This window comes from Cygnus olor, chromosome 3, assembly GCF_009769625.2.
Source record: "Cygnus olor isolate bCygOlo1 chromosome 3, bCygOlo1.pri.v2, whole genome shotgun sequence".
Taxonomy (NCBI): domain Eukaryota; kingdom Metazoa; phylum Chordata; class Aves; order Anseriformes; family Anatidae; genus Cygnus; species Cygnus olor.
In genome coordinates this window covers 117557853-117584186 of record NC_049171.1, presented here as the reverse complement: position 1 = coordinate 117584186, position 26334 = coordinate 117557853, and the positions used below count along the sequence as shown (strand labels likewise).

At 43.1% G+C, this 26334-nt stretch overlaps 1 long non-coding RNA gene across 12 annotated transcripts in view; it reads left to right on the top strand.

The window, feature by feature from the left end:
* LOC121067127 overlaps positions 1 to 26334 on the top strand; it is a 282439-nt gene that overhangs the window by 203315 nt on the left and 52790 nt on the right. For all 12 annotated transcript variants that reach the window (XR_005818115.1, XR_005818119.1, XR_005818122.1 and 9 more), the window contains one exon: positions 23578 to 23641. This is a non-coding gene — a long non-coding RNA (uncharacterized LOC121067127). The remainder of the gene's footprint in view (positions 1 to 23577; positions 23642 to 26334) is intronic.

The window sequence follows — 26334 nt, the reverse complement described above, 5'->3', positions numbered from 1 at the left end:
GTTGGAAATAACATTTCCACTCAGTCTATTCTGTTCACCAATTGTGGGTATAAGCAAAAGGCTGCTAACACTTCTGTATGAATCAATTTTTTAAAAATCACTCCACCCTTCAATCAGAACAGTTTTCTCACTTATGCGAATTAACCTACAGAACTGGCACATGAAATAATTTGTTTCACTATCTATTACTGAATATGTTTTGGCCTGGATCCACAAAAGCGTTTTAGGAGCTTGAGTTGCACTGAAATCACTGAATGGGGGAAGGAAAATAAAAACCCCAACCTGTTACTGCTGGTTACTACAAGGAACTTGGTGCTTCGCTCTTCTCTCCGGGCAGGTTTCAGACCGTGACCCCACAGCCAGGCTTTGCGAAGGTGCTGGGGCTCTTCCAGGCTGCCGAGGGAGGTGTCTGGCCAGGCACTTGTGAAATCCCCTCCTGGAGGGCCGGGGGAGGGCACGGCATGGCCTGTGCTCTGTCAGGGACGCAGAGCTGGTGGAAGAGAACTGGGAAGTAATGTGGTAGTGAGACATCATAGGACAGGACACCCCTGTACAAAATACATCCATTTTCTTGGAGAGGGGTGAACTGAAATGTAGTGATTTTTGACAAGGTTGATAACATTTCTGGTAGAAAGAAGACATTTTTTCTGAGCTTCTTCCTCTAGCAAAACATCTGAGCTGCTGAAAAATATGTTGATAGCCATTTTGTTGCCAACCCTATCATCCTTTCCTGTCCACAGCCACCACCATCATGTCCCCCGGCTACCGTCCCACAGCAGCAGTCTTTCATGATGGCCACTCCAGGTGGGTTTGGTGGGGATCTCCGGGTGGTTAAGTCTCCTCCTCGTTTCCTAGCTCTCATCCTCTGTAAGAGTGTGGTGATGAGGTTTGAATTTGTGACATGCAGGAGTTCATGCATTCACTGATGCAGAAGGACATCTTTTCTGTTCTCCTGCACAGGAGAATTATTTTTTCTAAACAAAATATGATGTTTGGGGCAAACATTTAGATGCCAAGTGTAAAGAATGGTTGAAAAGGTGTGATGTCTACAAACAGAGCCAGTCTGCGAAAGGGTTAGGCATGCAAATGGCCAAGGTAAATAAGACACTGCTGAAACTGTCTTAGCCCCCCACAGTCCTCATGTGTGGGTTTATATACACCAGCAGAGCCAGGTTAACCCTAATTGTGTGTTGTTTAACTTGGCCATAATTGCCTAACCCTTTTTGTAACTTGGCTCCAATTGTAGGTATCACACCTTTCAATTACTGACCTTTCTTGTCTAAATTGTTTTTTTAATACATATTAAATATTTTTGATCTAGTTTAATTTCCTCGTGCTTTTTACTGTAGAAAATATTACAGAAAATATTTCTTCTGATAGAAAGACATATTTTAATAGAGTAAGTCTTACATTCTCAATGGCTAGGCGGTGAACCAGTTTTAAAACCTGGTTCTTTTTGAAGGAAGTAGTGCCAGAAAAACTGACTGAAATTTGATGTACTGTTTGTTCAGTGCATTCATTGGCAGAGGTAACAGGAGTGCAACTTCGTTGCAACTCTTAAATAAGAAAAATATTTAAGCTGTAATAACCAATCAGTAATTCTTCTTATTTTCCTTTCAGCATCGTGTTGCTTAATAATGGCTTTAATATGTCAGCAGTTTGTTACCATGATCCTCTGAAATTTTGAGAAGATAAAATGTTTCTCTGTTTGAAGGTAGAATATTAAAAACACGTCCCATTTAATTGCCTTTTCTGGTAGTTTTATCTGCCCATTCTGTGTAATGGAGGTATTAAAATTGCTGGTTGACAGAAGGTTTTGATAAGTTTTGTAGATTCTGTAACTCAAGGTGTGATGCTATCCATAGCAGCAGCAGCACACACAATCTGGGGACTTGGCCCAGTTCTTACAAAATTCAATTGAAGGGCTTCTGTTGACACCAGTGGATCAGGTCTTTCATGATGAGAGTGAGGAGTAATTATTTTCTGCATGTGGGGTGTCTCATCAGGCACTACACAGTGGCGAGTCAGTTTGTTCTGGCTGTTAAGTTTGCACCTGAGTTTCCATGATAACCCCAATTTTGTCTCATACTTTAAAATCCTCAGAAATGTGACTCTGGACTAAGGCGAGTGCATTTTTTCATCTGGTGAGATACAGGTTAGGTGGTCTTGGAACAGTTCCCACTAAAGCAGGGGACAGTATTACAAAACCTACTACCATTTGTACTAATTAGCAACTTTGCTGACAGCCTCTGGTGAGTAACTCATTACTGTCTATTTGTGTGCTTGGCTTATAAATCCCCAAACAGCCAGACTGTGTGCACTGTTGTAGTACAATATTGTTGTGGTGTAAGACCTTTTCCTTAAGCATTAGCGTGTCTCCTCCTTTCTCCACGCAGAGTGCTTGAAGTAGGTCAGTGGCATGGAGACAAGGCCCCGAAGAAAGGAGGGCTTCCACTATTTCTTTTTTCCCCCTCTTTTGGTCCTGAAGTAGAGATGAATAAAATGTTAGTTTCTGGCACTGCTCTTGCTGATGCTGCTTGTTTCTCAGTGCATTTTAAATTTTCTGTGATTCGACCTTCACCCTTACTTGTGGGCACAGTATCACGTATTTCGGCATGCTTTTTTCACTTCCCTCCCTATCTATGTTAGTCAGGCCTGTTGGAATTTTGAAGTACTTTTGCCATGATTGAACAAGAATGTTCTTTTTCAATTTCTGTAGGTAGATTCTGCTGTTCAGTGATTTTTCCCCATCCTTTATCATAGGCTATGTCTTTTCCACATGGTAATGAATCATTCCCCTAGGAGGAGTATCATTTGCTCAATTCAATGGACTTCTCACAATGCAGATACATGCATTTCTTTCACCTATCATTTTGATTTTAGTTTTCTTGCAGTTTATTGGCTTCAGTCTCTACATTCTTTGTGATCTGTTGCTAAAGCTGCTTTTCCCAGCTCTAGCAGATATCCCCAACTAGACTGAAGTCTGTGCAGCCCTGATGGCATAACCTACACTTCTGCCTTCCTCTGGATGTGTTATCTACATATTCAATTTATTCTTGTACACCATACACTCTCATGACACCATTTAGTATCTACCTGGAGCCTCTAATATAGTTTACTTTTGTTTGTTTGTTTGTTTTTTGTTTGTTTGTTTGTTTTTCCAACTTGCCTATTTAGAAACAAAAGTGCTGATAGTGCTCTGTCCAGTGAAGCTATTGTTGGGTGTCTAATGGATAAAGAGGACAAGGATGAACAAACATCTCTTAAGCATGGGCTTGGGTGGTACCGCACAACCAGAAAGGAATCTCAGGTCTATATGGCAGATTCTGCATTTTATTTAGATGGTGATGTGATGGTAGGGTTGTGCTGGAATGAGAGTATGGGTGCTTTTTTCTCAGTATTACTTGTCTTGTTTAAATAAGCTTTTGCAAAAGAACTGAGATGGGCTGAGGGTTAAATGGGCAAATTACAAACTAGAAAGTCCAGTGTTCCTCTCCTTATTTCTGGCTCATTGCAAGACTTTGAGCTGGTCGCTTCAATATTCCTTAGCTGTGTTTTCTCTTGTTTCTAAAACCAGCCATGTGTTTTGCCCTCTTTCACTGTCTGTTTGGTGAGACGGATCCTGCATCATCACAGTGAGGAACCCTCACCACCGGCATCCACGGGAGCAGGTTTTGGAGCACTGGGAATCTCATTTATCAAATGCCTGTAAATTACTTAACAGATTTTTGGAGGAAAGAGAGATTATTATTAACACACAGTTTTGGTGCCTTAAAATAACTCAAGACAGGCACCAGATTCTTGAAAATAACAAATGGCAGAGATTTTACCTAAGTATCTCCCCATGGGTTTGGCTAGATGGGTTTCTAATGAGCAGGTCTTTTATTTCTGGGATATTCTGTATCTCCCTGCCACAATTATTCATGTGCAAGTCCTAGAGCCAAATCCTGCCCTTAGATGCATGTTTGCTTCTCCCATTGGCTTTCTTGAAAGCTGCAGGCATTTTTTCTAAGCCATCATTTGGCCTCCGGTTGTACTGTGGTCATATTTGTCTGTCCAAAATGACTGTGGCTCTCCATTTATAATCTTGTAATTTGTAATCTTTATTGAGATACTGCTGTGGTTTTTCTTTCATTACTGGCATCTTATTGTAATATTGATTTTTTGTTAAATGGAACTGCATTGGTAATTTTGGCTGGCAGCTTCTTGTTTTTGCTTTCTTTTGTATACTTTTTGAGGGTGGGAGAGCATTCCCTATGCTGTTTTGAAGCTGATTTCTTTGATCTGACTCTTACGTTTTGTCTGTCTAAACAATTTAATTTTGCCTAATCTGTCTATGCAGTTCCCAGTCACTGTGGTATCTAGGCACTAAATTATAGCCCTCTTCTGAATGTTTTCTTCTTGTAACAATGCTAACTTCCTTGTTGAGTGAGTGACCTAGTCATTGTCATGCTTTTGTAAACAGTTCCTTCTCTACCTATTGATTTTGGTCTAACATCAGTGACCACCCACTGTTTCAGATTGGGAGAGAGAATAATTGTTATATAGGCATCCGCATGTATACGCACAGCCTCGTACACCTGCTCTCGGAGTGGACATCTTCTGCAGCTTAATTCTCACCAAGAGCTGTAACGGCAGGCCCAGGCTGCACCGGGGCAATGCCATGCATGTGTTTGGGGGAATTTTTGGAGGGGCAAGGAGCACGCGAGGAACTGCTTACGCAGGGCAGGGTTCCTGTGCCATCAGGAGGTGGTACTGGTCTGCAGAGTAGCCAGGGAGGGAACTACGCATGGGCCTGGCTCTGCCCCATGCCCACCTCCCAGCACCTGTACCTGCTGTGATGGCTGAGGGCCCGGCACAGGAGCCCTTGCATTAAACCACTACCTATGGGTTTTGGCCAAGGAAAGAAGTAAAAGCCCTCTCAAACACGGTGGTGTCCCTCTACAACCAGTGCTCACCCCCTAGCAGGCTTGCCCCTCTCTTTGCAATGTGAAGATGTCACATTCCTGCGTGCCGGGTGGTTTTCTGGAAAGCATCAAGCCAGCCGTCACTCTGTATTTGGTTAACAGACCTGTACAAGAAAGTGATTCACAGACTACAGATTTATTGTCAATTTTGTTATGCTTAAGGCAGGCAGTAATTTCAGTTTTCACTGCCATTAGCTAATAATAGTAATTAATTAGTAAATCATGCCGTTGGGATCTCAGGGTGAACTAACAGGGAAAATGTAAATTAAAAAAAAAAAAAAAAGGCCACTAATATTTCTGAGTTTGCTGCCACAACTGAGGGTTTGTGTCTGTCCCATCCCTCCAAACTGAATTTCTGAATAGCAACTTACATCACCCACAGTGCTGTCTGGGAAGGATTTAAAGCAAAACAAAAAGCTACACCAAAAATTGTCGGAGAAGTGCAAGGAGATGAAGGGAGAGGCAACAGAGAATCGGGTTACTGTGCAAGCCGTTGGAGGAACATGGCTGAAATCTATACTGGGAGAAGTTCAGCCTTCACCCAGCCGAGGGTGAAGCCTCTGTTTCTCAAGTGAGGAACATGAGGTGAGCCTCCCGGCCCACAGCCACGGCCCCCGCTCCCTCGGGTGCTCACCACGCGCTCCCCCCACCTGAGCTCCTCGGACCCCAGCAGTGAGACAAAGGTCTGAGCGCACTCTAACAAGGAATTGCTGGGCGAGTCGAATCTATATTCACATTACCCCTCCCTTTCCAGGATCCATGATGCTCACATTAAACTAAGAGGGGAGGGCTGGTGTTTTGCTGTTTGGGTTTTTCCCTGTTTGCTTGCTTACCAGTGAGGAAGTTTGGGATGTAAGAGATGAAAGCATTAAGACAAGTCCAGGGTTTTCAATTCAAGGTCATTTTGAACCCTTTTTCTTGCTGAGAAAGAAAGTAGGGGAGAAAAAAATTAAAAAATGTGATTTAGACTGAGTCATTTTCACTATGAATTGTTTGCAGCTGTCAGAATCAGATCTACATAGTTCACTATAGCTCAATTTCCTTTCTGAGTTAATAACACATTGAACAAACATACTATACTAGACTCCTTTTTTTCTTTCAAATAACCTCACGGAGGATCTGCATTCCTAGTATAAAAATGTCTCTATTAGCTTAGGCTATTTATAGAACATCAGAGGGCTGAAAGATAGTTAAAAATTAATCGATTACCATCAAATAACAGACACTAAAACTCAGTATATGAAATGCCTTCCTCTGCTGAATAAATTAATAGCAAGAGGAGAAATGTCCAATTCTCATTCACAGGCCGGCCAGATTCAATTTAACACTCTCCAGTGCAGTTCAGCAGTGTTTGGGGCTGCGCCCTTCAAGTGGACTTCCAGAAGCTGACCCTGCATCCAGTGTGGCAGGGAGGGCAGAGCGGGTTTGGGTGTCCAGCTTCAGGTGAAAATCGTCCCCCTGGAAGGGTCAGCTCTCGGGATCTATATCTGCTGTTGGATGGTTCCTCTTGCTTCTTGGGTGGCTTCTCTTCCAAGGTGGCACTGGGAATTCACACCTGGAATGACTCTCCCTACAATCTCCATTTCATGATCTTTTCTTTCTGTTGAAATAGCCTAAAAGCAGTGGTGGTGAAGTGGCACCAGCTGTGTGTAGAAGGTAAAAAAAAAAAAACAAAAAAAAAAAAGGATTGCAAAATATTCAGATGCTTCTCTAATACTAATCTTGTTGGGAATAGTAAGATGCTGCTCTGGCCTTCATACTCTGTGGCTATAATCATGCCAGGGGTTGTAAAGAAAAATAAATATTTAAGAAATCAACAAAAATAACTAGAGAGAGAGAAAAAAAAAAAAGGTTTCAGGAACATAAGTCATTCTTTGGGTCTGAAAGGAAGCAAAAGAAGAACTTAGCTTAAAGATTGCGGCTCCTCTGTCATCTCTGAAGCAGGGCTTGTGTTTCTTCTCTCTGTTTCTTCTAAGAGCATTCAGCTGGTTACGCAGAAGTTAGTATTTCCCTGTGCAGTTTGCCTTTTTATCAAGGCACAATTCTGAGCAGCAGTTCTGGCAGAGGGCAGAGCTACCTGGTGGGGACAGGCACCTCAGGGCTGCCACGGCGGGCAAAGTGCAGGGAGCCCTTGATGATGCATCGCCTGCACAGCTAAAGCTGGTGCTACTTGAGAGACAGAATTATTTCTGACAATTTGGGGTACTCCAAATCTAGGATAGTTTGTTATCATACCTTTCAGAGAACGTGGCTGATGGATATGGTGGCCCTCCAGTTTTAGGCAAGGCCCCCATGGGGAAGAACGGAATTAGATTAAAGAACGAACAGCTTCTAAGACGGGATGGTGAGTTAACATCTGCCCTGTTGATTGCTGGCAGACTGTAGCACACAGCTTACAATGTAAGTTGTCTACAGGAAGTCTTTATTTCCCTTTTTATTGCCGAATATGCACATTTCCAAGCAAAGGTGACATTTTTGTATGTCAAAACAAAGGTAGAACTGCGTAGCCTTTGAAACATCAAACTCAGATGGAAATGAGGATTTAGCATGGCTTAATTTGGGCTTTATTAATGCCTTTGGGGGGAGAGGGATGGAAGAAAGATTAGGCAGATCAGAGCTTTTAAAAGTCATAGATCATGCATTTAATAGCTCTAATTCTTAAATACTTGAAGGGTTTCATAAAGCCATTTTCTTCAAGTGCAAACTCTTTCCTGCTTTTGACTGTTGCATCTAGACCTCCCAAGTTCTTTTAAAAGAGCTTGCAAGGTGAAAATCTTCAGGCCCTTCCATACAGACAGAACGTATGCAGCTGGCATTCTTAAAAGGATCCCACGGGGAGGACGTGTGCACACACAGACACATACTTTCAGTCAAGGTGCATATTGTATTATTTTTGGTGCCCAGCAAATGCATTTAAAGATGACGAAAGAGACTTTTTTTCCATTCAGTTACATTTTCTGAAGTGGTACCGATTTAGAAAGACTGGATTTCAGTGAAGTACTAGCAGATTTGAAAAAAAAACAATGTTATTAAAGAAATGATGCCTAGATTTCAAGGTGAATTTTATCTAAAACTGAAATATTGTCGAAGGCAATATTCATATTTTGTTCTGTTTCTTTCTTGAAAAGTGGCATTTTTTACTGCATTTTATTTGCCATTAGTGTAATCCTAAAATAATTTGCCACACATTTATTCTAAATATTTTAATGCTATTTTTAAACTAGCAGTGCAAAGCAGCAGTTTTATAGCAGCTGTTACATAGTAAAAGTACTTTTCTTAATTAAAATCAATATCGTAGGATAACTATCCATGCTAGTATAATAAGCTACTGATAATTTTACCCATAGTAATCTATTTTTAGTGTGGCTCTGCTTTTCCATAGTGTGATTTCTTGATAGTATTTAACATGAATTAAGGTACATTCCAGAAGCTAACGTAGCCTGGGACACTGTGACCAATGTGGATGCAATAGCCGAGAGCAGGATGGTAGCACACCGTAGGGGAAGGGTATCAGTAAGATGCAGAGCTCTGAAATAATAATTAGTCATTAAGGGAATGCAAACGTGGAGGGCAATTTACGACTTCATGGAAATAACAAAATCAAATATCTCCCCCAGTCATTTTCTTTCAGGTTATTTAAAATCAAAGGTACAAGGTAAGGTAATTTAGCTGCTAGGAGTGCCACAAGCTGCGACTCTCTCGGCGTCATGGTCAGTGCTGTGGGGAGCACTGGGACACGCCAGGCTGTCCAGTGGTGCCCACGGGGCAGGGTCCCCCCAGCCCCAAACGTGGGCACAGGAGACTTGACCGGTCAGGGGAACTGGCCACTTACCGTCTGGCCTGTAGGGTAGTGGAATGGCGATTCCAATGACTCGTTTTTACAGCTAAGTGATCATTTATCCTGCTAGCAAAATCTGCTTAACTCTGGATGTATAGGTTATAGAGTAATAAAAGTTCAAGTATCCATAAAATTGCTGTTGAACTGTAAATTAAAGTGAGGTAAAGTTGTTGCCCAAGGGAATAACCAAGCTTCAGAAAGGTGTGTCCTAAATCAATTAATGCTGAGTTCATCTCTGCCAGGCAGAAGAGTGGGATGATGATGGTCTTTGGTGTTGAGCTCAGGGTTTGTTTTCAAGCGAGAGTTGCCATTTTCATCTCTCTCACTTAAACAGGACTTTCTAAATCAGAGAAAGCCCTCAAAAATTATGACCATTTTTTCCCTGTCTTTATTTATTATTGGTACATCTCTTTGAATTGGTAGAGCCAGTCCATATTGTCACTGCTTTAGGTGCTTTGTAATGGTCAGAATTCCTTTTCCCCTAAGCAAAGACCTACCTTTGCCATTTATGGTTGCTGATCTCCCTGAACATCATGGTTTTGGCTGTCATCTCTCTTTTTAAACCTTTGTTTTTATTTTTAGTTTTTGTTTCTACATCTTTGAAAAAAAAAACCAGCAGTGGTACTTATGAATAGGTCAGTTTCAGTACTGTGAAGGAGGATTAGTTAAAAATAAAAAAAGTATTGGTCTCATTGCCTTGGAAGCAACTGTTTCTTAAGATGGTTGGATAAAAAGGCACTTGGGTCTCCAGAGCTTCATGTTGCAGTGTGGTCTGCAAAAGGGTGCTGCTGGGTTGTTGCCGTTTCCACAAATGAGGAACACAGAGGAGCCACACAGTGAAGTGTTCACAAAGTGTTTGCATTCAAAAGTCATCCACCATGCGGAAAACCATCAGGGTCTGTTGCAGCACTTCGGAGTGGTTGTACGGGGCTCTCAGAGTCTGCCATATAAAACCACTGGATCGTCAGTACCAGAAGCCTGCAAAAGCTGTCTCCTAGATCTCTTGCTAACAAGCCTCACAGATCTTGTATGAGTTGCTGACTCTTCCCTGCTCACAGCAAGACCCTTTCCGCAGAGTTTCTATCACTGGCACTGATGCCGGCCTGCCTGCCTGGTGATGGCTGAACTGACACAATGGAAAACAGCACTTCCCATCAATACTAACAAAAAAGAGTCGCTGCTATTCCCCATTGCTGATCAAGCGCTGCTAGTCTGCTTGACACAGGATAAGGGCTGAGGCAGCTGGAGCAGGACCTCAACCGCACGTTTGGTGCAGCAAATTCAAAAATAGTTAAAATGTTCTTTCGATTTCTATTCTGCTTTTTACCCTTTATTTTTGTCATACAGAAGTGTCTTTCAGTATTTTTTCTGAACTTCTCCCTTTTCTCTTACAATCTCTTCCTCTTCTATTTTCACCTTTGCTTTTTAGCTTTTCCCCCATTCTTCTCTCTCCCTTTCTTTTCGATGTCTATTTATTTCTCCTGCATCACAGATTGTCTCTCTGCTTGGTTTTCTTTTTCCTGGCTCTTACTATATTCCATGTGTTTTTGCAACTCAGAGGCTAGCTTGTCTGCCAAAGAATAAACTCCTATTTATGGAAAATATATGCAGCTATATGCACTGCTAAAACATCTTCAGACTGTTTGCTCACAGTCGTCCTGCACAGACAGCATGACACTGTTAACACAAGAACTGAGCAGTTACCATTTTATTTACCAAAAGTAGGAGACAAAAGTCATGCAAGGACTGCAAGTGTCCTGTGCAGTTGAACAGGTTCTGTACAACGTGCACACATGGGTTCAGGTTCATCTGCTTGGATCTAAAACGAATCAACCTCTTTTCTCCTCTACCAATGAAACAAAGCATTTTGGTTTTATGTGGAAGAAACCCATGGGTCATTAAGACATAATAACCCACCCCTCCAGCACCAGACACTTTGCCCTGGAAGTAATAACAGTTTGTGTTTGTATCCTACAGGTGTAGACCATACCAGTCCTCAACTGGTCTTTAACTGCGCTCACCCTTAAGCTGTCTGTTTTGGCCTTTAACAGTGTTTACAAACAAAAGTATTTGCCATCTCCGTCCCAAAAACGAAAGTGGCCAAAAAAAGATGTATTTTCTGCTTGTGCTATGGTGTTAGGCTCGCATTTCTGTCTTCTGCAGCCCTGATGTCTGCTTAGAAGCAGAAAGGTATTTATGGAGGCAAATGAATCAATTGCTAAGGACCAGCTATGGTACCCACAGTTAATTTTGCAAAACCTGCATTAAAGGTGGAAAAGAGTGGAAAAATGATGTGGAGTTCCTGAAAGCTGGAGTCTACTTCTGATCCACACCATTTTTACTCTCCATTGAGCCCATGTGTATAATAGATTGGGCACTTTAGTCTTCTTGTGCTAATTCTTCCATTGTCAGTTCAAGCCTATAATTTTAGATCACTCTAATGTGAAGCTCTGAGCAAGAGGTATTAAAAGTTGATTTCTTGGGACATCTATGAAATAAAAGATCAGTGTCCTGGTGTGATTTCATCCTGTGCCCTCCAGATTAGCATTCTAAAGCAGCATCTCTCCAGCTACGATATATTTTAAACATTCGTAGTCATTTGGCATTGTTTCTTGCTGAAGTATGGTAAATAAGGGGGAGAATTTCAAAGGCACAAAGGGTAGTTCTTCCACTGAAAGCTGGTGGAGTGTTTTGTCTGATCCCATTTGTGCCTTTGAAAACACACATGTGCCTGCTTTGCCCATGGCTTTAAATCTCATGTGCACACAAACACAAGCCCCACGTTCCTATTCAACCTTCTGCACACAGTTTAATTTTCCTCGTCAGTGTCACAAACTTTCCACAGTAGCTGAAATATGTCAGGGATGTTTTTGTCAAATTGCTGAGACCAGGTTCTTCAGCTCCCACTCTGCACTTGTGGGGTGATCAGATCACAATGTTAGCAGAGTCGCATAAGAGCTTATTAGCAGCTGTTGCAGACCACTGTCTCTGTGCTCTAAAAAACAACAACGAGAACAGAACTCAGCTGGGAAGAGCCTATAGCAATAGCCTTTTACTCATGCTTCAACTCACCATGTCATGATGCGTAAGTTTTCTCATCATGAGGCTAGGAATACAAAAACCAGAGAACTTCTTAACTATTTCAAACACCTGCATCTTGTTGAAACAAATTTATGCTACCAGATTAAAAAATAAAATAAAAATAAAATAAAAATAAAATAAAAATAAAAATAAAAGCGGGGGGGGGGAGGAGGAAGAAAGAAAAAAAATCTCTTGGATCAAAAGTGTCTCTCTCAGGAAATGAAGGACAGGAACAAAAATACCCTCCTCCCTTCATCTGCCTCCTTCTCTTTTCCCCCTCAAACTGATGATAAAATTCTGTAATCTGACAACCCCTGCAAATGAGAGCTGAGTGGTTTACAAATGGGGCTTTTCAATGCAAGCCTGCAATTTCAAATCTCCCCAACACCAGCCATTTCAAAGCTAGTTAGGCTGTCTCCTTTTTGCCGCTATCTGTGCCGCCCAGCTTTGCCATCCTCTTTATCTGCCACGGTTGCGAAGCCAATGCAAGTGGCCACGCAGAGGGGGACACAGGCAGCTGCAGGATGCAAATGCCAAGCTTCAGAGCCTGTTCATTCAGCGGTGGCAGGGAAGTCTGTCGCTGATCACTGGGCTGGAGACATGCCCACCAGCTTGGTGTGGGATGCTGCTCAGCTATCCTGCTTCTCTGCAGCCCGCCTCGTGGCAGTTGCAGTGATGAATTCGTTTCCTTTCAGAGTAAGTCAAGTTGCCCCTTGACTCAGAAAGTCCGATGTTGCAAACTTGCGTGCTCTGCAGGCAGCGAGTGGAGCTCAGCATGGTAAAAGTGGCCAGCAGATGTCTCTCAGGATATTTCTTTGCAGACACCGCTCTCCCAACTCCCTCTCTTTCCTGAGCTTCCAGAAACTGGCGGTGGTAGGTTAGGAGAAATTCTGTTTTAGCATTCCCTGCAAATACTGCACCCCCAAGTACTTGGGAAAATTAAGGGAACGTTTTATAAAGATTTTTTTTTATTTAATGGCAAGGAAAGGCAGCCCTTTTATATCTTCAGAGCATGTCATGCTTATGTACAGCCATTGAGAAAATGAAACAATGTCACTCATGGGGGCATACGGTATTTTGTATTACTTTTGATTGGGATTGGGAAAAGCACTAACATTGCTGGGATTTGCTTCATTTAGCACAGGGGAATTGGTAGATGACAGGGAAAATTCTGTTCGCAGGTGCAGGCTGTCGACACGAGGCAAATCTGCTAATCAAGCTGTACCTGCCGAGGTGTGCTGGCAAATTTTTCCTTGGGTAGACTTGGCCTAAGCCCGAGCTCTTTTCTTCAGCCGGCTATATATTATCCTCTGTATTTAGACAGAGAAACTGCAGCAGTGAGGCTAAGTGGTTGCTCATGGCACTGAAGGAATTAGTTTTAGAGGTGGAAGTGGAAGGCTGGAGTCCCCTGGTCCCAGTCATGTTCACACCAGATCGCTGCATTTTGGTTTGGATGGGGTTTAAAGCTCACCACTTAGGTCATGCAGAAAGCGCGCACACTATTATCATTTTGCAGGAGCTCTCCATTGGCATGATCCATGTCTTTGAGAATACAATAGTCCATCACCAATCCAATCATCTTCCTGTGACTGAGGGGTTTATGCAATTATAAAAAAGTGGATGATTTGAATGTTCTATCCCTCTTGTGGAATTATGTTTGGACTTTATCTGAAGAGACAGGGAAGGGATTTTGTTTGTTTTGTTTGATCATTTCTTATCACAGAACTTTGTTTGACTCAAACCACAATGATACAAGCATTCAAACACCACCTTCAGATGTAATATTGATTTATAAAACAGCAGTGCACAGCTGCTAAGCTTCACTGTTGCATACAGAATGTCTTCAATTCCCAACAAATTACTGGCATTTCTACCTATTTACAAATTAATGTTTCCTCTGAACCTTGTGCATTTCTTATTATTCTACTCTGCTTTCTTCAGTTTCTGCTTAGAAACCCTGCGTGAGTGTGCATTATGCAGTGATAGGGCAGCTTTAGAGCATCAGTTAAATTGGAGTTAAATAAAAAAAACTAGATCAACTTTTATCCCTAGGCAAGTTATGCACTGAGTGAAATTAAACCACTATATGTACTTGTAGATTGAAGAATCAGAGGTGGAGGGTCAGAAACACTAAGATCAAAGTTTTTCTTCTTTGAAAAAAATCCCTTTGAAAAGCCCCCATGCCACCTATTCTGCTTGTTAATGTTTTGACTGGAAGTGTCTGGCAGTGTCATCATCAGCAGATATTTTTAAAGACCTTTTTTTTTTTTTTTTTTTTTTTTTGGAGCTGACTCTAATAGCAAAGCAATGGATCCTTAGCAGCCTCTGTTATATGTCTCTTAAGGGAATATTTTTGTTAATTGCAAATATTTGATTGACAAACATGGGATGCAATTAGTAGGCAGGCACAGTAGGAATGTGCAGTGAACTGGATCTCTGAACCAACAGATCTCAACTCTCTCAGCTTGATCTGAAATAGGCTAGAGCATTTAAACCATATGTTTCCCTCAAACTTTTTCTTTCCTCTGAAAATTCCTTATTTCCCTCAACTAACCTTCTTTCACTCTCTGCACCAAGGGAGCTAATTCATCTACTATGATCACGTCAAATAAAGACAAAATTCTACACAAGCTTCAGACTTATGCTGCTTTTTGACCGTGGCAGTAAAAATTAATGTGGACAAGACTATACATGCCAGTTGTGCCTTACAAAAGCCCTAGGTGAAAGAGAATACAATCTAATTTAACTTTAGACAATTTTGAGCTTAATGGTCTATTTAAACAACCTGGTACCATCTGACTACATTTATCAATTATATTTCTTTTTATTTATACAGAGTACTGTCTTTCTGAGGAGGGTATAATTAAAACTTATCTAGATAAATTGTGCTCAGATTCTGTGGCACGAGAAGGAATTCAAAGGATCTCAGTGTTTTTGTGTGTTCTTTTTCATAAAAAAATTTGCTCTTAAATCTTTAAAGTGAAATACATTTTAATGATTAGAATAGCCTAATTGCAATAGTTTTTATAATTACAGCTAAGAATTACCAGCAGGAAATGCTGTGTGTCTGTAGATTAAAGGGCTGGCACCCCAGAATAAATTTTTCTGGGCAAGCAATGCCTCTTCTCGTGGGGAAGGGTGCTCATTGCCCACCTTCCTGCAACGAGGGTCCTGAAACGAAAGCTGCCGTGAAGAATTCACCAATTCCTTTGGTTTTCAGGCATTTCCAGCTCACTCTTTGTGATGTAGGAATTGTCTCCCAGTATCCCCGCATGTCATCGCTGGCTGAGCCTCGCTGAGCCTGGCACAGAGCGGGCACTAGGAGCTGCTCTCCCAGGTCTCCCGCAGGCAGAGCTGCGCTGCACCGTGTGCTGCACCGCCGAGGCACCTGCACGAGCTCGGGTGGCAAAAGCAGCCCGGCGAGGTGGCCCGGAGCTGCGGGGGGCTCATTTGCCCTGCTGAGAAGCTCATTTGCAGCTGTCTCGGGTGTCTCCACAATCCACTTGAGCGTACGGTGCAGTGTCAGGGTGATATTTTTTACAGCTCAACTGCAATAGTATTTTTCTCAGATGCTGAGGAGTACAGACCCCATTTGGCAACTTCTTCCAGTCGGAGAGTAGGTGTGCTTGGCATGGGTGAAGCGACAGAAGTGACTAGCCTACCCTACTGTGCTAGTATTTGTAGTGTGTTTTATTGTATTATCAGGAGTATTCAGAGGGAAACAGAGAAGTCACTCTCTCCTCGCTATTATTTTTAGTATGGCATCAACTGATCTTACCGTAACCTGATTTTTACCATAATGTGCGAGTCCCAAATGCCTTCGAGATCTCTGGCAGTACTCCTCCGAGTATCGTGAGTTGGTGTGTACCCACCTCATCACACTCCATTACAGCATGCATATTTATAAAATCACATGAAGGGGCTAATGAAGCTTTGCTCATTTCAGAAGGGCCCGATCCCACAACATTTACTCCTACTGGGGACTACTCGTGTGATTAAGGCTGACTCACATAAGTGTTGCAAGATCCAGCCTTTAATTTGCAAATCCCAATAACGATATGTGTTAATCAGACACTTCATCAGTGAAAAGAGTGCTAGATCTGTAGTAGCTGTATGGTAAGGCTATAAATATAAGCTACATTCTTTAAAACTTCCTTACAGAATTTTGTCCCTAGAAGGGAAAATGTTATCTTAGTGCTGTCTACGTTCTGACTGTAAAATTTCAAATTCATTGTAAGCAACCCCACCGAACTAACAAAAAAATAATTTTCATCTGTAAGATTTCATGCCGTGTATTTGTAACCCTCTTATCAAAGCAATATTCAACAGGAGCATTTACAAAAGACTTTTTTCGGGAGGTTTGATAATATTTTTACAGAAGGGCAGTTAAGGAAGGTCCATTGCAAACCCACAATAACGTAGACAGAACTGCATGATGAACAACTTCTGTACGGCAGAGAGATTTTAAATGCTGGTCCAGGTGCATGCTTGGGCTTGTCAAGGTTGCCCTTGGTGAGGTCCGGTCCCCTCATATATTTCTTTTTTCACACTGGAGCCGTTGTTGTGTCTCTGGTTAAGTGCTTGACAGAAAATGTCCTCAGTTGGGCTGTGCATAATGTATACTGTCGATTTGTAAAATCTTTCTATGCAACTGTGTTGAAAGAGGGACTTTGTCTCAGGTTTTCTCTTCACAGCTCCACAATTTAAATTTTACTGTTTTGTCATGTTAATGTAATTCACTTAAAATATTTAAATTGTCCTTAATTAATTGAGGAGGGAGATTATCATTGTGGTGAACTTGTAGGCAGCGTGCAGAACAGTACTGACACCATTTTGGTGAATACAGGTGAAATGGTGTTGACATGAACGGCTGCAGTTACACAGTGTGCATATACACAAATTATACCGCCATGTGTGTTCCTCTGTGTTATGAAAGCCTTTTGTTTATATATACCCAGCTATACATTTACACATTATGTAAAAACACACATATGCCCATGCAATTTAATTGAATATATGGCTATGGGTTAAGAGGCATGTTACTCTGATGAAAAACATCTTATGGTACTGAGTAAAAATATTTCCAATGTGCTTTTGAGTCTCCTGTAGAATTTAAGAAGGAACTGCAGAGATTTCTTTAAGGTAGTGGTTCGAATCAGTTAATAAGAGGGCTTGGGATTCTTCCCAAACCTCTAGGCTGTTGAATGGCACTCTTAGAAACCCATCAGGTTTCATCTTTGCCCAACTCCTTTTATCCTTATTCAACTATAAGCTTTTCCATTGATCTTTGGTACATGCAAAATGGAACGTTACCCTTTGAGCTTTGTCTCAAATTAGGTATGTACTTGTAAGGCAGTGTGCAAGAAGCTATGCATGTGGATTAGTTCTCCAAACACAAACTCCCCTAAAACCAGCAATGGGCTGGTGGTGCCACGATGGCATGCCCTGCCTGGAGGGCACCAGGAGGTGCGCTCCTGCTGGAGAATTGCCTTTGGGAGCTGCAGGAGGCGGCAAACCCACTGCTGAGCCCCACTGGAGGGAGAACGCACACTGGGAGGTTGCACCGTGTGGGGTGCACCTTCTACATGGCCCTCGTCTGGGAGTGAGAGGGGTCTGGGGCAGTAATAGCTGTTTCTCGTGGTGTAAGGCCCTGCAGGCCATGCTGCAAGGTGACCTGTCTCGCTCCAGCAGAGCCCGGATGTGTGTGTCTGCCTCACAAAGAAATCTCTGCTTTTGCTTTTTGTTTGTTTGGCTTTTTTCTCCATCTCATGCACGCAGCCAGGGCGCCTCTCCTCCAGCTGTTCTGTGACACCGCATAGCCATCAAATGTTGGAAGCCCAGCTCAGAGAGCAGCAGTGACAGACTCCCTGGTGCAGGCAGGCCAGGTCCCAGATCTATTGTTCATACGAGAAAGCTCGGCAGAGTGATTTGACAGGTTTTGAAAGCACTGGAGAACTTCCCCAGCAAGTTTTCTTCCTTTCATTACCCCATTCCCTCACTCTCCCTCAAGCTGAATGCAAGATGTGTGACATTTTAACAATTAACGGGGAGGGGAATAATGTTGCTTCTGAGCACACACGTGTACACACACACGCTCGGGTAAGCAGGTGTGGGAGCACCGGCACTCCTTCTGCTTGCGAGGGCTTGCACTGCGATGCTTTGTAGTGTTGCATTCAGACACCGTGTTCTCAGTGTCTTTGTTATTGTCGCCTGATAAATAAACAGCCCTAAAATTACAGAACTTATTATGGTAATTGAGTGAAGAAAAGGAAATGCAAACCCGGCCTCACTATCTATTACATTGCCACTGCTAAAGTTGCCTAAACCTGCGCTACTCAAATGATATTGTAATATTAGCCTTCTTTCTTTTTTCACAATGATTGTTTTCTGTCCATCTCAAGCTGGATGTCAGTTCATTTAGATTTACATCAAGTAGTAAATTAAAATAATCACTCAGCAAACACTCTCAGCTCAGTTTTCTCTTTCAGTCAGGAGTTGCGAGAGATGCTTGAAGCATTCAAGCAGAAAATATTGCTGTCTAGATATGTCTCTGGGTGATAAAGGAGGCATTGTCTTGGGACCCACTCAGGCCTCGGAGCTGATAGTAGCTGTGCATCACAGCTGTGAAGTGCGCTTTGTTATGTGTCTGAGGATTAGGGTTCAGGACCTTGTTTTTCTTGAAATACCAGACTGATCAGAGCTGCATATGTTCGGGGGAAAGCAGAGGTCGATGGTTCTCTGTCCACATTTTTACTAGATTATTCTTGGACAGAACTCTGGGAGAATACCCTGCAGCTTAAAACATCCAAGAGTTTTTCATATTCTGCATTATAACCGTCATGGAAAAAAGGCTGTAGTTTATCTATCTGCATTTGAAACAAAAGACTACAGCATCACAGCCGAGTCCCTGGGCTTTGGACCCGCGCTGGAACAGACTGAATTTTGCTCCTTTGTGTTCCATTTACAGTACAGCTGCCCATTTAGAAGCATGAATGCACCTTGATATAATAACCAAATCCGAAGAATGTGTGGCCTAAAGGGGAGCACAGTCAATCTTCATATCGACAGCTAATCTTAAAGCAAGGGTGGAAACGGTGTGGTGCATGGAGCAAGGGGCTTGGGGGACAAAAGAAGGCTGTTCTATGTCTCTGCACTGTGGGTTTTAGAAAGAGGATGGGGATTTTTTTTCTAGTTAAAACATTTAACTGCATCTTCTTTCCTAACCCTCAGGAAAACAAAAACAAACCAGAAGCCCTAACCAAAATCTGTTATTTTAGCAAATAAGATGTGTGCAGAAGCACTCTTAGTGAAGATGCCATCGTAAATTAAGGTAATACTTCCATTACAGTCACTGAGTTAAGTCGGGGTAGAGTCTGCAGGATCTGGGCGTTACCTGAGCAGCCTCTGAAGCAGCACAGTAAGGCAGTTTGCAGATTTGAGGATCTTGGGCCAGACTCTCATCTCACTTGTGTTGGTGGGATACCACAGAAGCTAACTGGATTTTACTGATACACTGAGGACTACACGTGGCTCTTTTGTTGCAAGAGAATCAACTCTCAGGGTCACCAGTGTCCTTCTGAATCCGTCCCTTCCAGAATGGGGCCCTGATCAATAGGCAGATTATTGCCTTTGAAGTGATGGATGGCAATCCTGCAACCCCACTGGTGGGCTGGAAGTGAGAAAAACATTTTGCCTGTACACAGCGTAATGCCTAAGGACTGTTTCCTTTTATTCCTCTGCTCGATAACATGTCAGTAGACACAACTTGTAACCCCATCACCCATGTATTTTTGCTTTTTAAATTAGGCCACTGTGGAAAATGGTCCCTCCTGTCATTCAAAGCAGGGGGTTACATACCGAAATTGTTTTGGCTTAAGTCTCAGGACTGGAATTGCTTCCCTCCCACAGAGCAGGGCATCTGCTCCGTCCCTCTGGAGCTAGGGGCAAGGCCTGGCTGCTGCCTGCAAAATGAAGCCTGCGTTTGGGCTTTGCCCAGTTCTCACCTGCTCATCTTCCACGGAGCTGGGCCTGCACATCCCTGCCATGGCTCCCCGTCACCCTGCACGTCAGTGGTGATCTGAGGCATGGGCTTAGTGGGATTAATGAATGGTGGGAGGTTGCTGTTGTCCCAGGGCACTGGCTTGGGCTCACCTGCAGATCAAACAGCTCCTGAAGCTCCTCCTACCCCCCCAGTCTTGTTACGGATGCCGCTGCCATTCAGAGGAGACCCTTGGCAAGCTGCAGTTTTGGTGCTTTTGGCAGGAATGATCCACAGGTCTGTTTTCTGCCTAGGCAAATTGTTTCCCAAGTGACAAAAAAGAGTAACTGGGGCCGGATACAGACTGAGGAGCCTTGGTCAGAAGCTGACCTGTGTAGCTGTCGTCTGACTTGAGCTCTGGATGCCCAGCATAGCTCTGTCTGTGTTCTCGTCCTCTGTGTCGGTAAAGGTCCTCCTGCTCTACCGCCCTGCCCTGTGCTTTTTCCAAGGGGGTGTGCTGGAGAGAGGACACACATGGACCACAGCGGTGCCGTGTGGCATGAGGGAAGGGATTTGCTGTTACTTCATCGTCTGCCTGGCAGAACCAATTTGCTGCATTTGTGCAGTTCTGCCTACAGAAGCTGGCATCATATTAAGGCACTTATCATCGGAGATATGCTAATAGCAAACTTTCAGAAAAATTACAGAGCAACAATCAATGTCTCGTTTGTTTATAAGCAGTCTTTTGTAGTTAGTTTTTTTCCTTCACTTCTGCTTCCCCCTTTCTTAGAAAATGACCACAGGGTACTGACCTCTCTTCTTGTGCTCACAGAAATCCTCTCTCTCTTTTTTATTTTTCTCTGGCTTTTTTTTTTCTCACTAGTTTTTTAATGCATTTCTCTTTTTTAATGCTTTGAAAAGGCTTGGTTTATCCTCCTTCATTCTAGCACAGCTATCCATCAGCCCTCTTTTCTACTTGAGTTGTTGCTACTGATGGGCTTCCTTTATTACTATATTTTCAGTGCCTTTCCCCCTTCTTCCCTAATACAGTTATGTCTCTTGTTTGTCTGTCTCATACTTTTTTCTTTTTCCTATATCCCGGCAAAATATATTCGAGGAGCCACGTACTGTTTCTCTCTAATCCCTTTCTGCAGCCCTCAGCTGTTTCCCCTGCCCTGCAGAGACCGATACCTCTGGTGATGCTTTCCCAGCGCCGCTGGGGCCGGCCCCGTCCCCTCCCTCCCATGCTGTCTTCTCCTCCGCTCTGTCACACTCGGTAAGCAGCATGACACAAGCCGTGCGCACGGAGTGACAGAGCCGTGCTGCGAGGCACAGCACCACAGCTTGATGGCCTGAGCTCCTCGCGCTGCCTGAGTGCCTGAGCAGCAGTGCAGGGCGCAGGAGGGTGCTGGCGAACAGCGAGAGCATCCCTGTGCAGCCAGCTCCCTCCTGTCCTACTGGAGCCTGGGAGCCCTCTGATGACTTTTCATATTTTTTAGCTAAAAACTCAGATCTCAGGCTTCTGTCTCAAGGCTGGACAAAGGAAGGGGGAACTCCCTTGTTTGTCATATTAAAAAAAAAAAAAAGGCAAAAGACAGGTTCCTAAATGAAGAAAAAAAAGTGCTGGGGCAGAAGATGACCACAGCCTCCAGTTCCTTGTGCAAGCTCAAGTCACTGAAGAGAGCTGGAGGAAGGGAGTGAATCCTTCCCCCTGCTGATACCCGATCCCTCAGTTTGCGAGAAGGAGGCATGGGGGCCAAGGTATCTCAGGGAAAGTATTTTGTAGGTGTAAACTGGCATTCCAGGAATTACATTAACTTTTTGCATTTCTATTTGCTGAAAATCACGTCTCAGAGATTTATCTCATTTGAGTTCTTTGTGAAAAAAAATGTACAAGCATTCACACAGCCGTCTGATGAAGCTTACTGAAGTTACTTGAAGTATACATTGATAGATGTCTAGATATCTCAATATCAATTTGTGTATGGAATTGCTTAGATTATCAAAATATTGACATAAATCCGTATACAAAATTAGACACTTCTGTTGTGAGTGGTACTTTTTTTTGTTTTTCTCCTGCTGTCACCAATCACTGCTATCACAGCCCAGCCTAAAGCCAGACACTGGAAGGGGAATTTCCCTAGTTCTTTGCAATAAAAGAAAAAAAAAAAGAGAGAGAGAGAAAAAAAAAAAAAAACGAAAAAAAAAAAAAAAAAAAAAAAAAAAAAAAAAAAAAAAAAGAGAGAGAGATAGAGAGAGAATTCCTGACTGCAGGAAAAAGAACTACTGGGTAGAAGGTTACCAAGGCCTCTGGCTCTTGTGTGTAGCTGAAGAGAGTATTCAGAGAGTTCAGACACAAGTAGGAGATCTCTGAGTGCAGGAAACAAGCAACGTAGTACGAGGTGAGAGAATTAAGCAGAGAGAAGGAGGGCAGTTACCTCCTGTGCATCCATTCCTGGCAAGAGAGGTATCCAAGATCCTTGAAAGAGACATCTTACAAAAGCTTCATTATGAGCTCTTACTAATTTGAGAAATGTCAGAAACGTTAATATTATTCTCCACTCAGCTGTCAGGCTCTGTGTGTGTATCTGATCGGATGGCACTTTCTGAAACTGTTCACTCATTGTGCAGCACCTGGCAGAATGGCATCACTTCAGTCTAAGTGAATAATATCTGTACTCTATTCATTACATAACAAAATCTCGGTATCGTGTCTGCTGCCATGGGGCGTGAAGAGCTCTGCTTGGTTTTTGCTGCAGTGGCTGCGGACTGTCACCAGCAAGACCCATTGCTAGCCCACAGCATCCACAGGGGATTTCTGAAGTACTTGTTCTAGTTCAGTACTGGCAGATGCTGGAGGCGTGCAAAATGTAGGCAAACAAATGCATAGGATTTGAGTTGTCCCCCCTCTCACAATACAAATTGTCTCGACGTTCTTCTAGAGCTTGCCTGGTGGTGGTGGTGGGATTGCACGGGGCGTTCCCTCTTACATACAGTCAGCCCCTTTCCCAGCAATGCCATGCAGATCCCAGTGCTCAAAGGCAGCCGAAATAGCGGCCTTGGCTGCAGCTGCTACCTGGAAATCTGGAGGCCGTTGTCTTCCTTACTTCATCTGTCGCTAGTCAGCTGGAAAGCACAGTGACCTATGAGAGTATGTGGCCATCCCAACTCATGCTGATAAAACCTTTACGCTACCTCCTCGCACCATCTCTCCCTTTCTGTCTCTCGGAGATGTTCTGACCCAATCTTGACTTCCTTTGAGGTAGGGCATCTGGCTTAATGCCCTACCCCCCATGGAGAGTCAGAGAGAAATGATTTTGAGTTTGTTGTTTTTTCCTTTTGTTTTGCCTGACAGACTTGTCTGCAGAGCTTTTATAGCAGTGAAAAAGGATATGACTCTGTGGCCATAACCCAGGGGCCCTTTTGGACATTGCCTCTCAATCCGTGGCTGCTGTTGAGGGTATAGCAGAAGAATTTCCAAATCCCAGAATATCAGGGTTGTCATAGGACAGTAAAGCACCAAGTGTAGCTCAGAGCAGCCCAGAGGTGGAAGATAACAGAGTTCACTTGTTCTTTACTCTCTCCACCTTCTTGACAATATCACATGTATTCTGGCTTCCACTCGGCAGTCAGTCCACTTGGCATATTTTGGTAATCCTTTGTTTTAGGGATGTTTGTATCAATAATGAATGTTTCTTGTTTGTTCCTTACAGGTCAGCTTGGTGGATTTTATGGCAGACTTCTACAGCTGAGGGACAACTGTCTGTGGATCTCCAGGTAACTGTCATTGCTTCTGTTTCTTTCATGAGCTTCTCTGGTTGTTGTGACCTTGTCTTCGATTTTAGGCTGCAGTCCTCATTCCTTACCCCCTGTGTTTGTCACCTCATGATCAGAGTGTTGTCCTGAGTTGCATCTTCGAGCTCCTTGGAAACATAAAGTGAAGGATGTGCTGGCTGCCCACTCAGTATGCAGCTCTTGTGTCCCACTGGTAGCCTTTGACCAGAAACCTGCAAGCTGCCTATTCATATCTAAGGGGATTTGCTTGCATTTTATGAAGATATAAATGGTTGAGCACTAACTGGATAAAGAACTGTCTTTCTGTCTGTGTGATCCTGCCATAACTGTGGTTAATGGAAGAACTCAGTGGCAAGGCAATTTTCTTGTCTCTAGAGAAACATTCTCACTTTTTAACTGGACAAAGCCCTCATCTACTTCTCACATTTTTTAAGGGCTGAGATTTACTTGGTGTTTCTGCAGTAGATTTCAAAATGTTTCATGATTACATTAGTTTCATTCCTTTCTTTGAGAAATTCAAAATTAATGTAGGCATATGCTTCAACAGAAACCTACAAAAGAGCATTGGGTGTATTGGTTTGAAGACCACCATGCCAAATACACTAAGCCCCAGTCCTGCTGTGACACCAAGTCCATGGCAGTAGATTAGTGCACTTGCTTTCAAGGTTGTTCAAGGCCCAGCCTTAACGAGTCAGATGAAAGCAGACTGCTTTTCAGTTTGGCACTCAGCCATCCTTGTTATGGTAGTGTTTGTGTTGTAAGCTCCTTGGGGCAGGGACTGTGGCTTTCTGTACATCTTGAGTCACTCTAAGATTGTGGCCAGCATTCTGTGAACCAAAGCTAATAAATCAAAGCCAGCTTTTCCTCATGTGCTTCAAAACCTACTCCATTTTGGAACGAGCAAACCACGTACAGCTCACTGCAGGCTTTGTCAAATTATTCCTCCCCTTCACACTTGGACTCTTCTTCATTTTCCACACACTTAATACTCACCCAGCTCCTTTCTGTAACTGGCAGCTGATCCAATTACACACTGGAGGTAGAAATGCTGAAGTCTTACAGTTCAAATGTGGAATGATATGCATAGTCACTTTGTCACTCAAATCCTTTAAAAAAAAAAAAGGAAAGAAAGAAAGAAAAATCAGACTAGCTGGCCATAATTAAGGCAGAAAATAGAGCACACAGTTAATATCTCCGTGGTTTGCCGATACCGGGATGTCACAAGTACCAATCAGGAAACTGGAGCCATGTGGCTTCCCAGATAAAAACATGGGCTTTTTTCTTCTGGGCTACAGTTAAATCTAGCTTAAGGTTCTAAATTAAACGAGTCCCTTAACCTCTGCAAGTGCATGCGATCCCTCCAGGTCAGGATGAGGTTATTGGCAGGTCAGCATGGTGAGGCTTGTATTCTCTTGCTTCAAAAAAACTTAATGGCAGAAATGAAGGAATTAAGGTCCAACCCCTGGCAGAAGGCCAAGAAGCCAGAGGTGTATGGGCAGCAGCCCCCAGATGGAGAGGCACCACTGGAGGAAAACCTGAATTATCAGAGGGCATGAATGTAGGCAGGGCCGTGTCGGGGCATCACTTGCTACTCAGGTCTCACTCGCTACTGCTTTGTGCAGCAAGGCACTTCATGGTAATGAACTTACCTGCTGCTCACGGCAGTGGGATCTCAAAGGTAGGCTAAATCTGGGGTCAGCTGGATGGTGCTGTGTTCTGCCTGAGCTGTTTTCTGGAGTCCCCAATTTACTTTTTGTTGCATTAACAGTACAAAACTGTAGCTAGAGTCAGATGTGGGATCCCAATGGCACCATCAGAATGTGCAGCTCTTGAACTATGCAAGTTGTCTGTGTAGAGTTGTGCCGAGAGGGAACTTGTTTTTTAGTGGAAAGGATCCCACACACTCGCTCTGGATAAATGAATCCCAGTAATAATGATCCATTTTGAATTACAGGTAAAGGTAGGATGGAGACATTGTGTAATAACAGATACTCCTCATTTGCACTGTTGGCATTTGGCTGCTGTGTGCACAGAGGGCTTATTTGTGTGCCTACTTCCAGAATTACATTTCTGGAAAATTCTGGTTGAGTTTCTCAGCTGTACTTTTGTTCAGGGTTTTGTTCAGAAAGCCAGTTAATTCAGCAGAACAAGCTTGTAAAACTGTGCAGCAGTAGCCCAGTAAAGCATCTTCCACGTTACCAAAATGTAGGAACCTTCAAGCCTCCAAGCTCCTCCAGCTCCCACCAGGAGCTAGAGCTGAGAATCCCATATGACAGAAACAAGCAATAATTAAAAATCCCTATTTTGCCCAAAGAATTCCTTTGTTCGATGTATGTAAATGTCTTTGCTTGCTTGTAAGTGATTTCATTTTTGGTAGTTCCCTAGCTCAGTAATCTGAGCTTGGGAATAGAGGAGTCTGAAAGGAGTGTTACGCTGAAACAAAACACCTGTCTTTCAGTCAAGACTAAATTGACAAGCAACAATTTAGTTGTCTAAACTCAGAGCTTTCAGGATTTCAGACATAAATGTCAAGATGCCTAGGTAGGGCTCAAAGGTGAGCGACAGTGTAGGCAAATATACATTGGAACTTCAATTATCCAAACCCTGATAACTCTCAGTTACCTGAAATTTAAACATGTCTCCCCTCACTCATAATTTCCACATTTTTCTGTAAA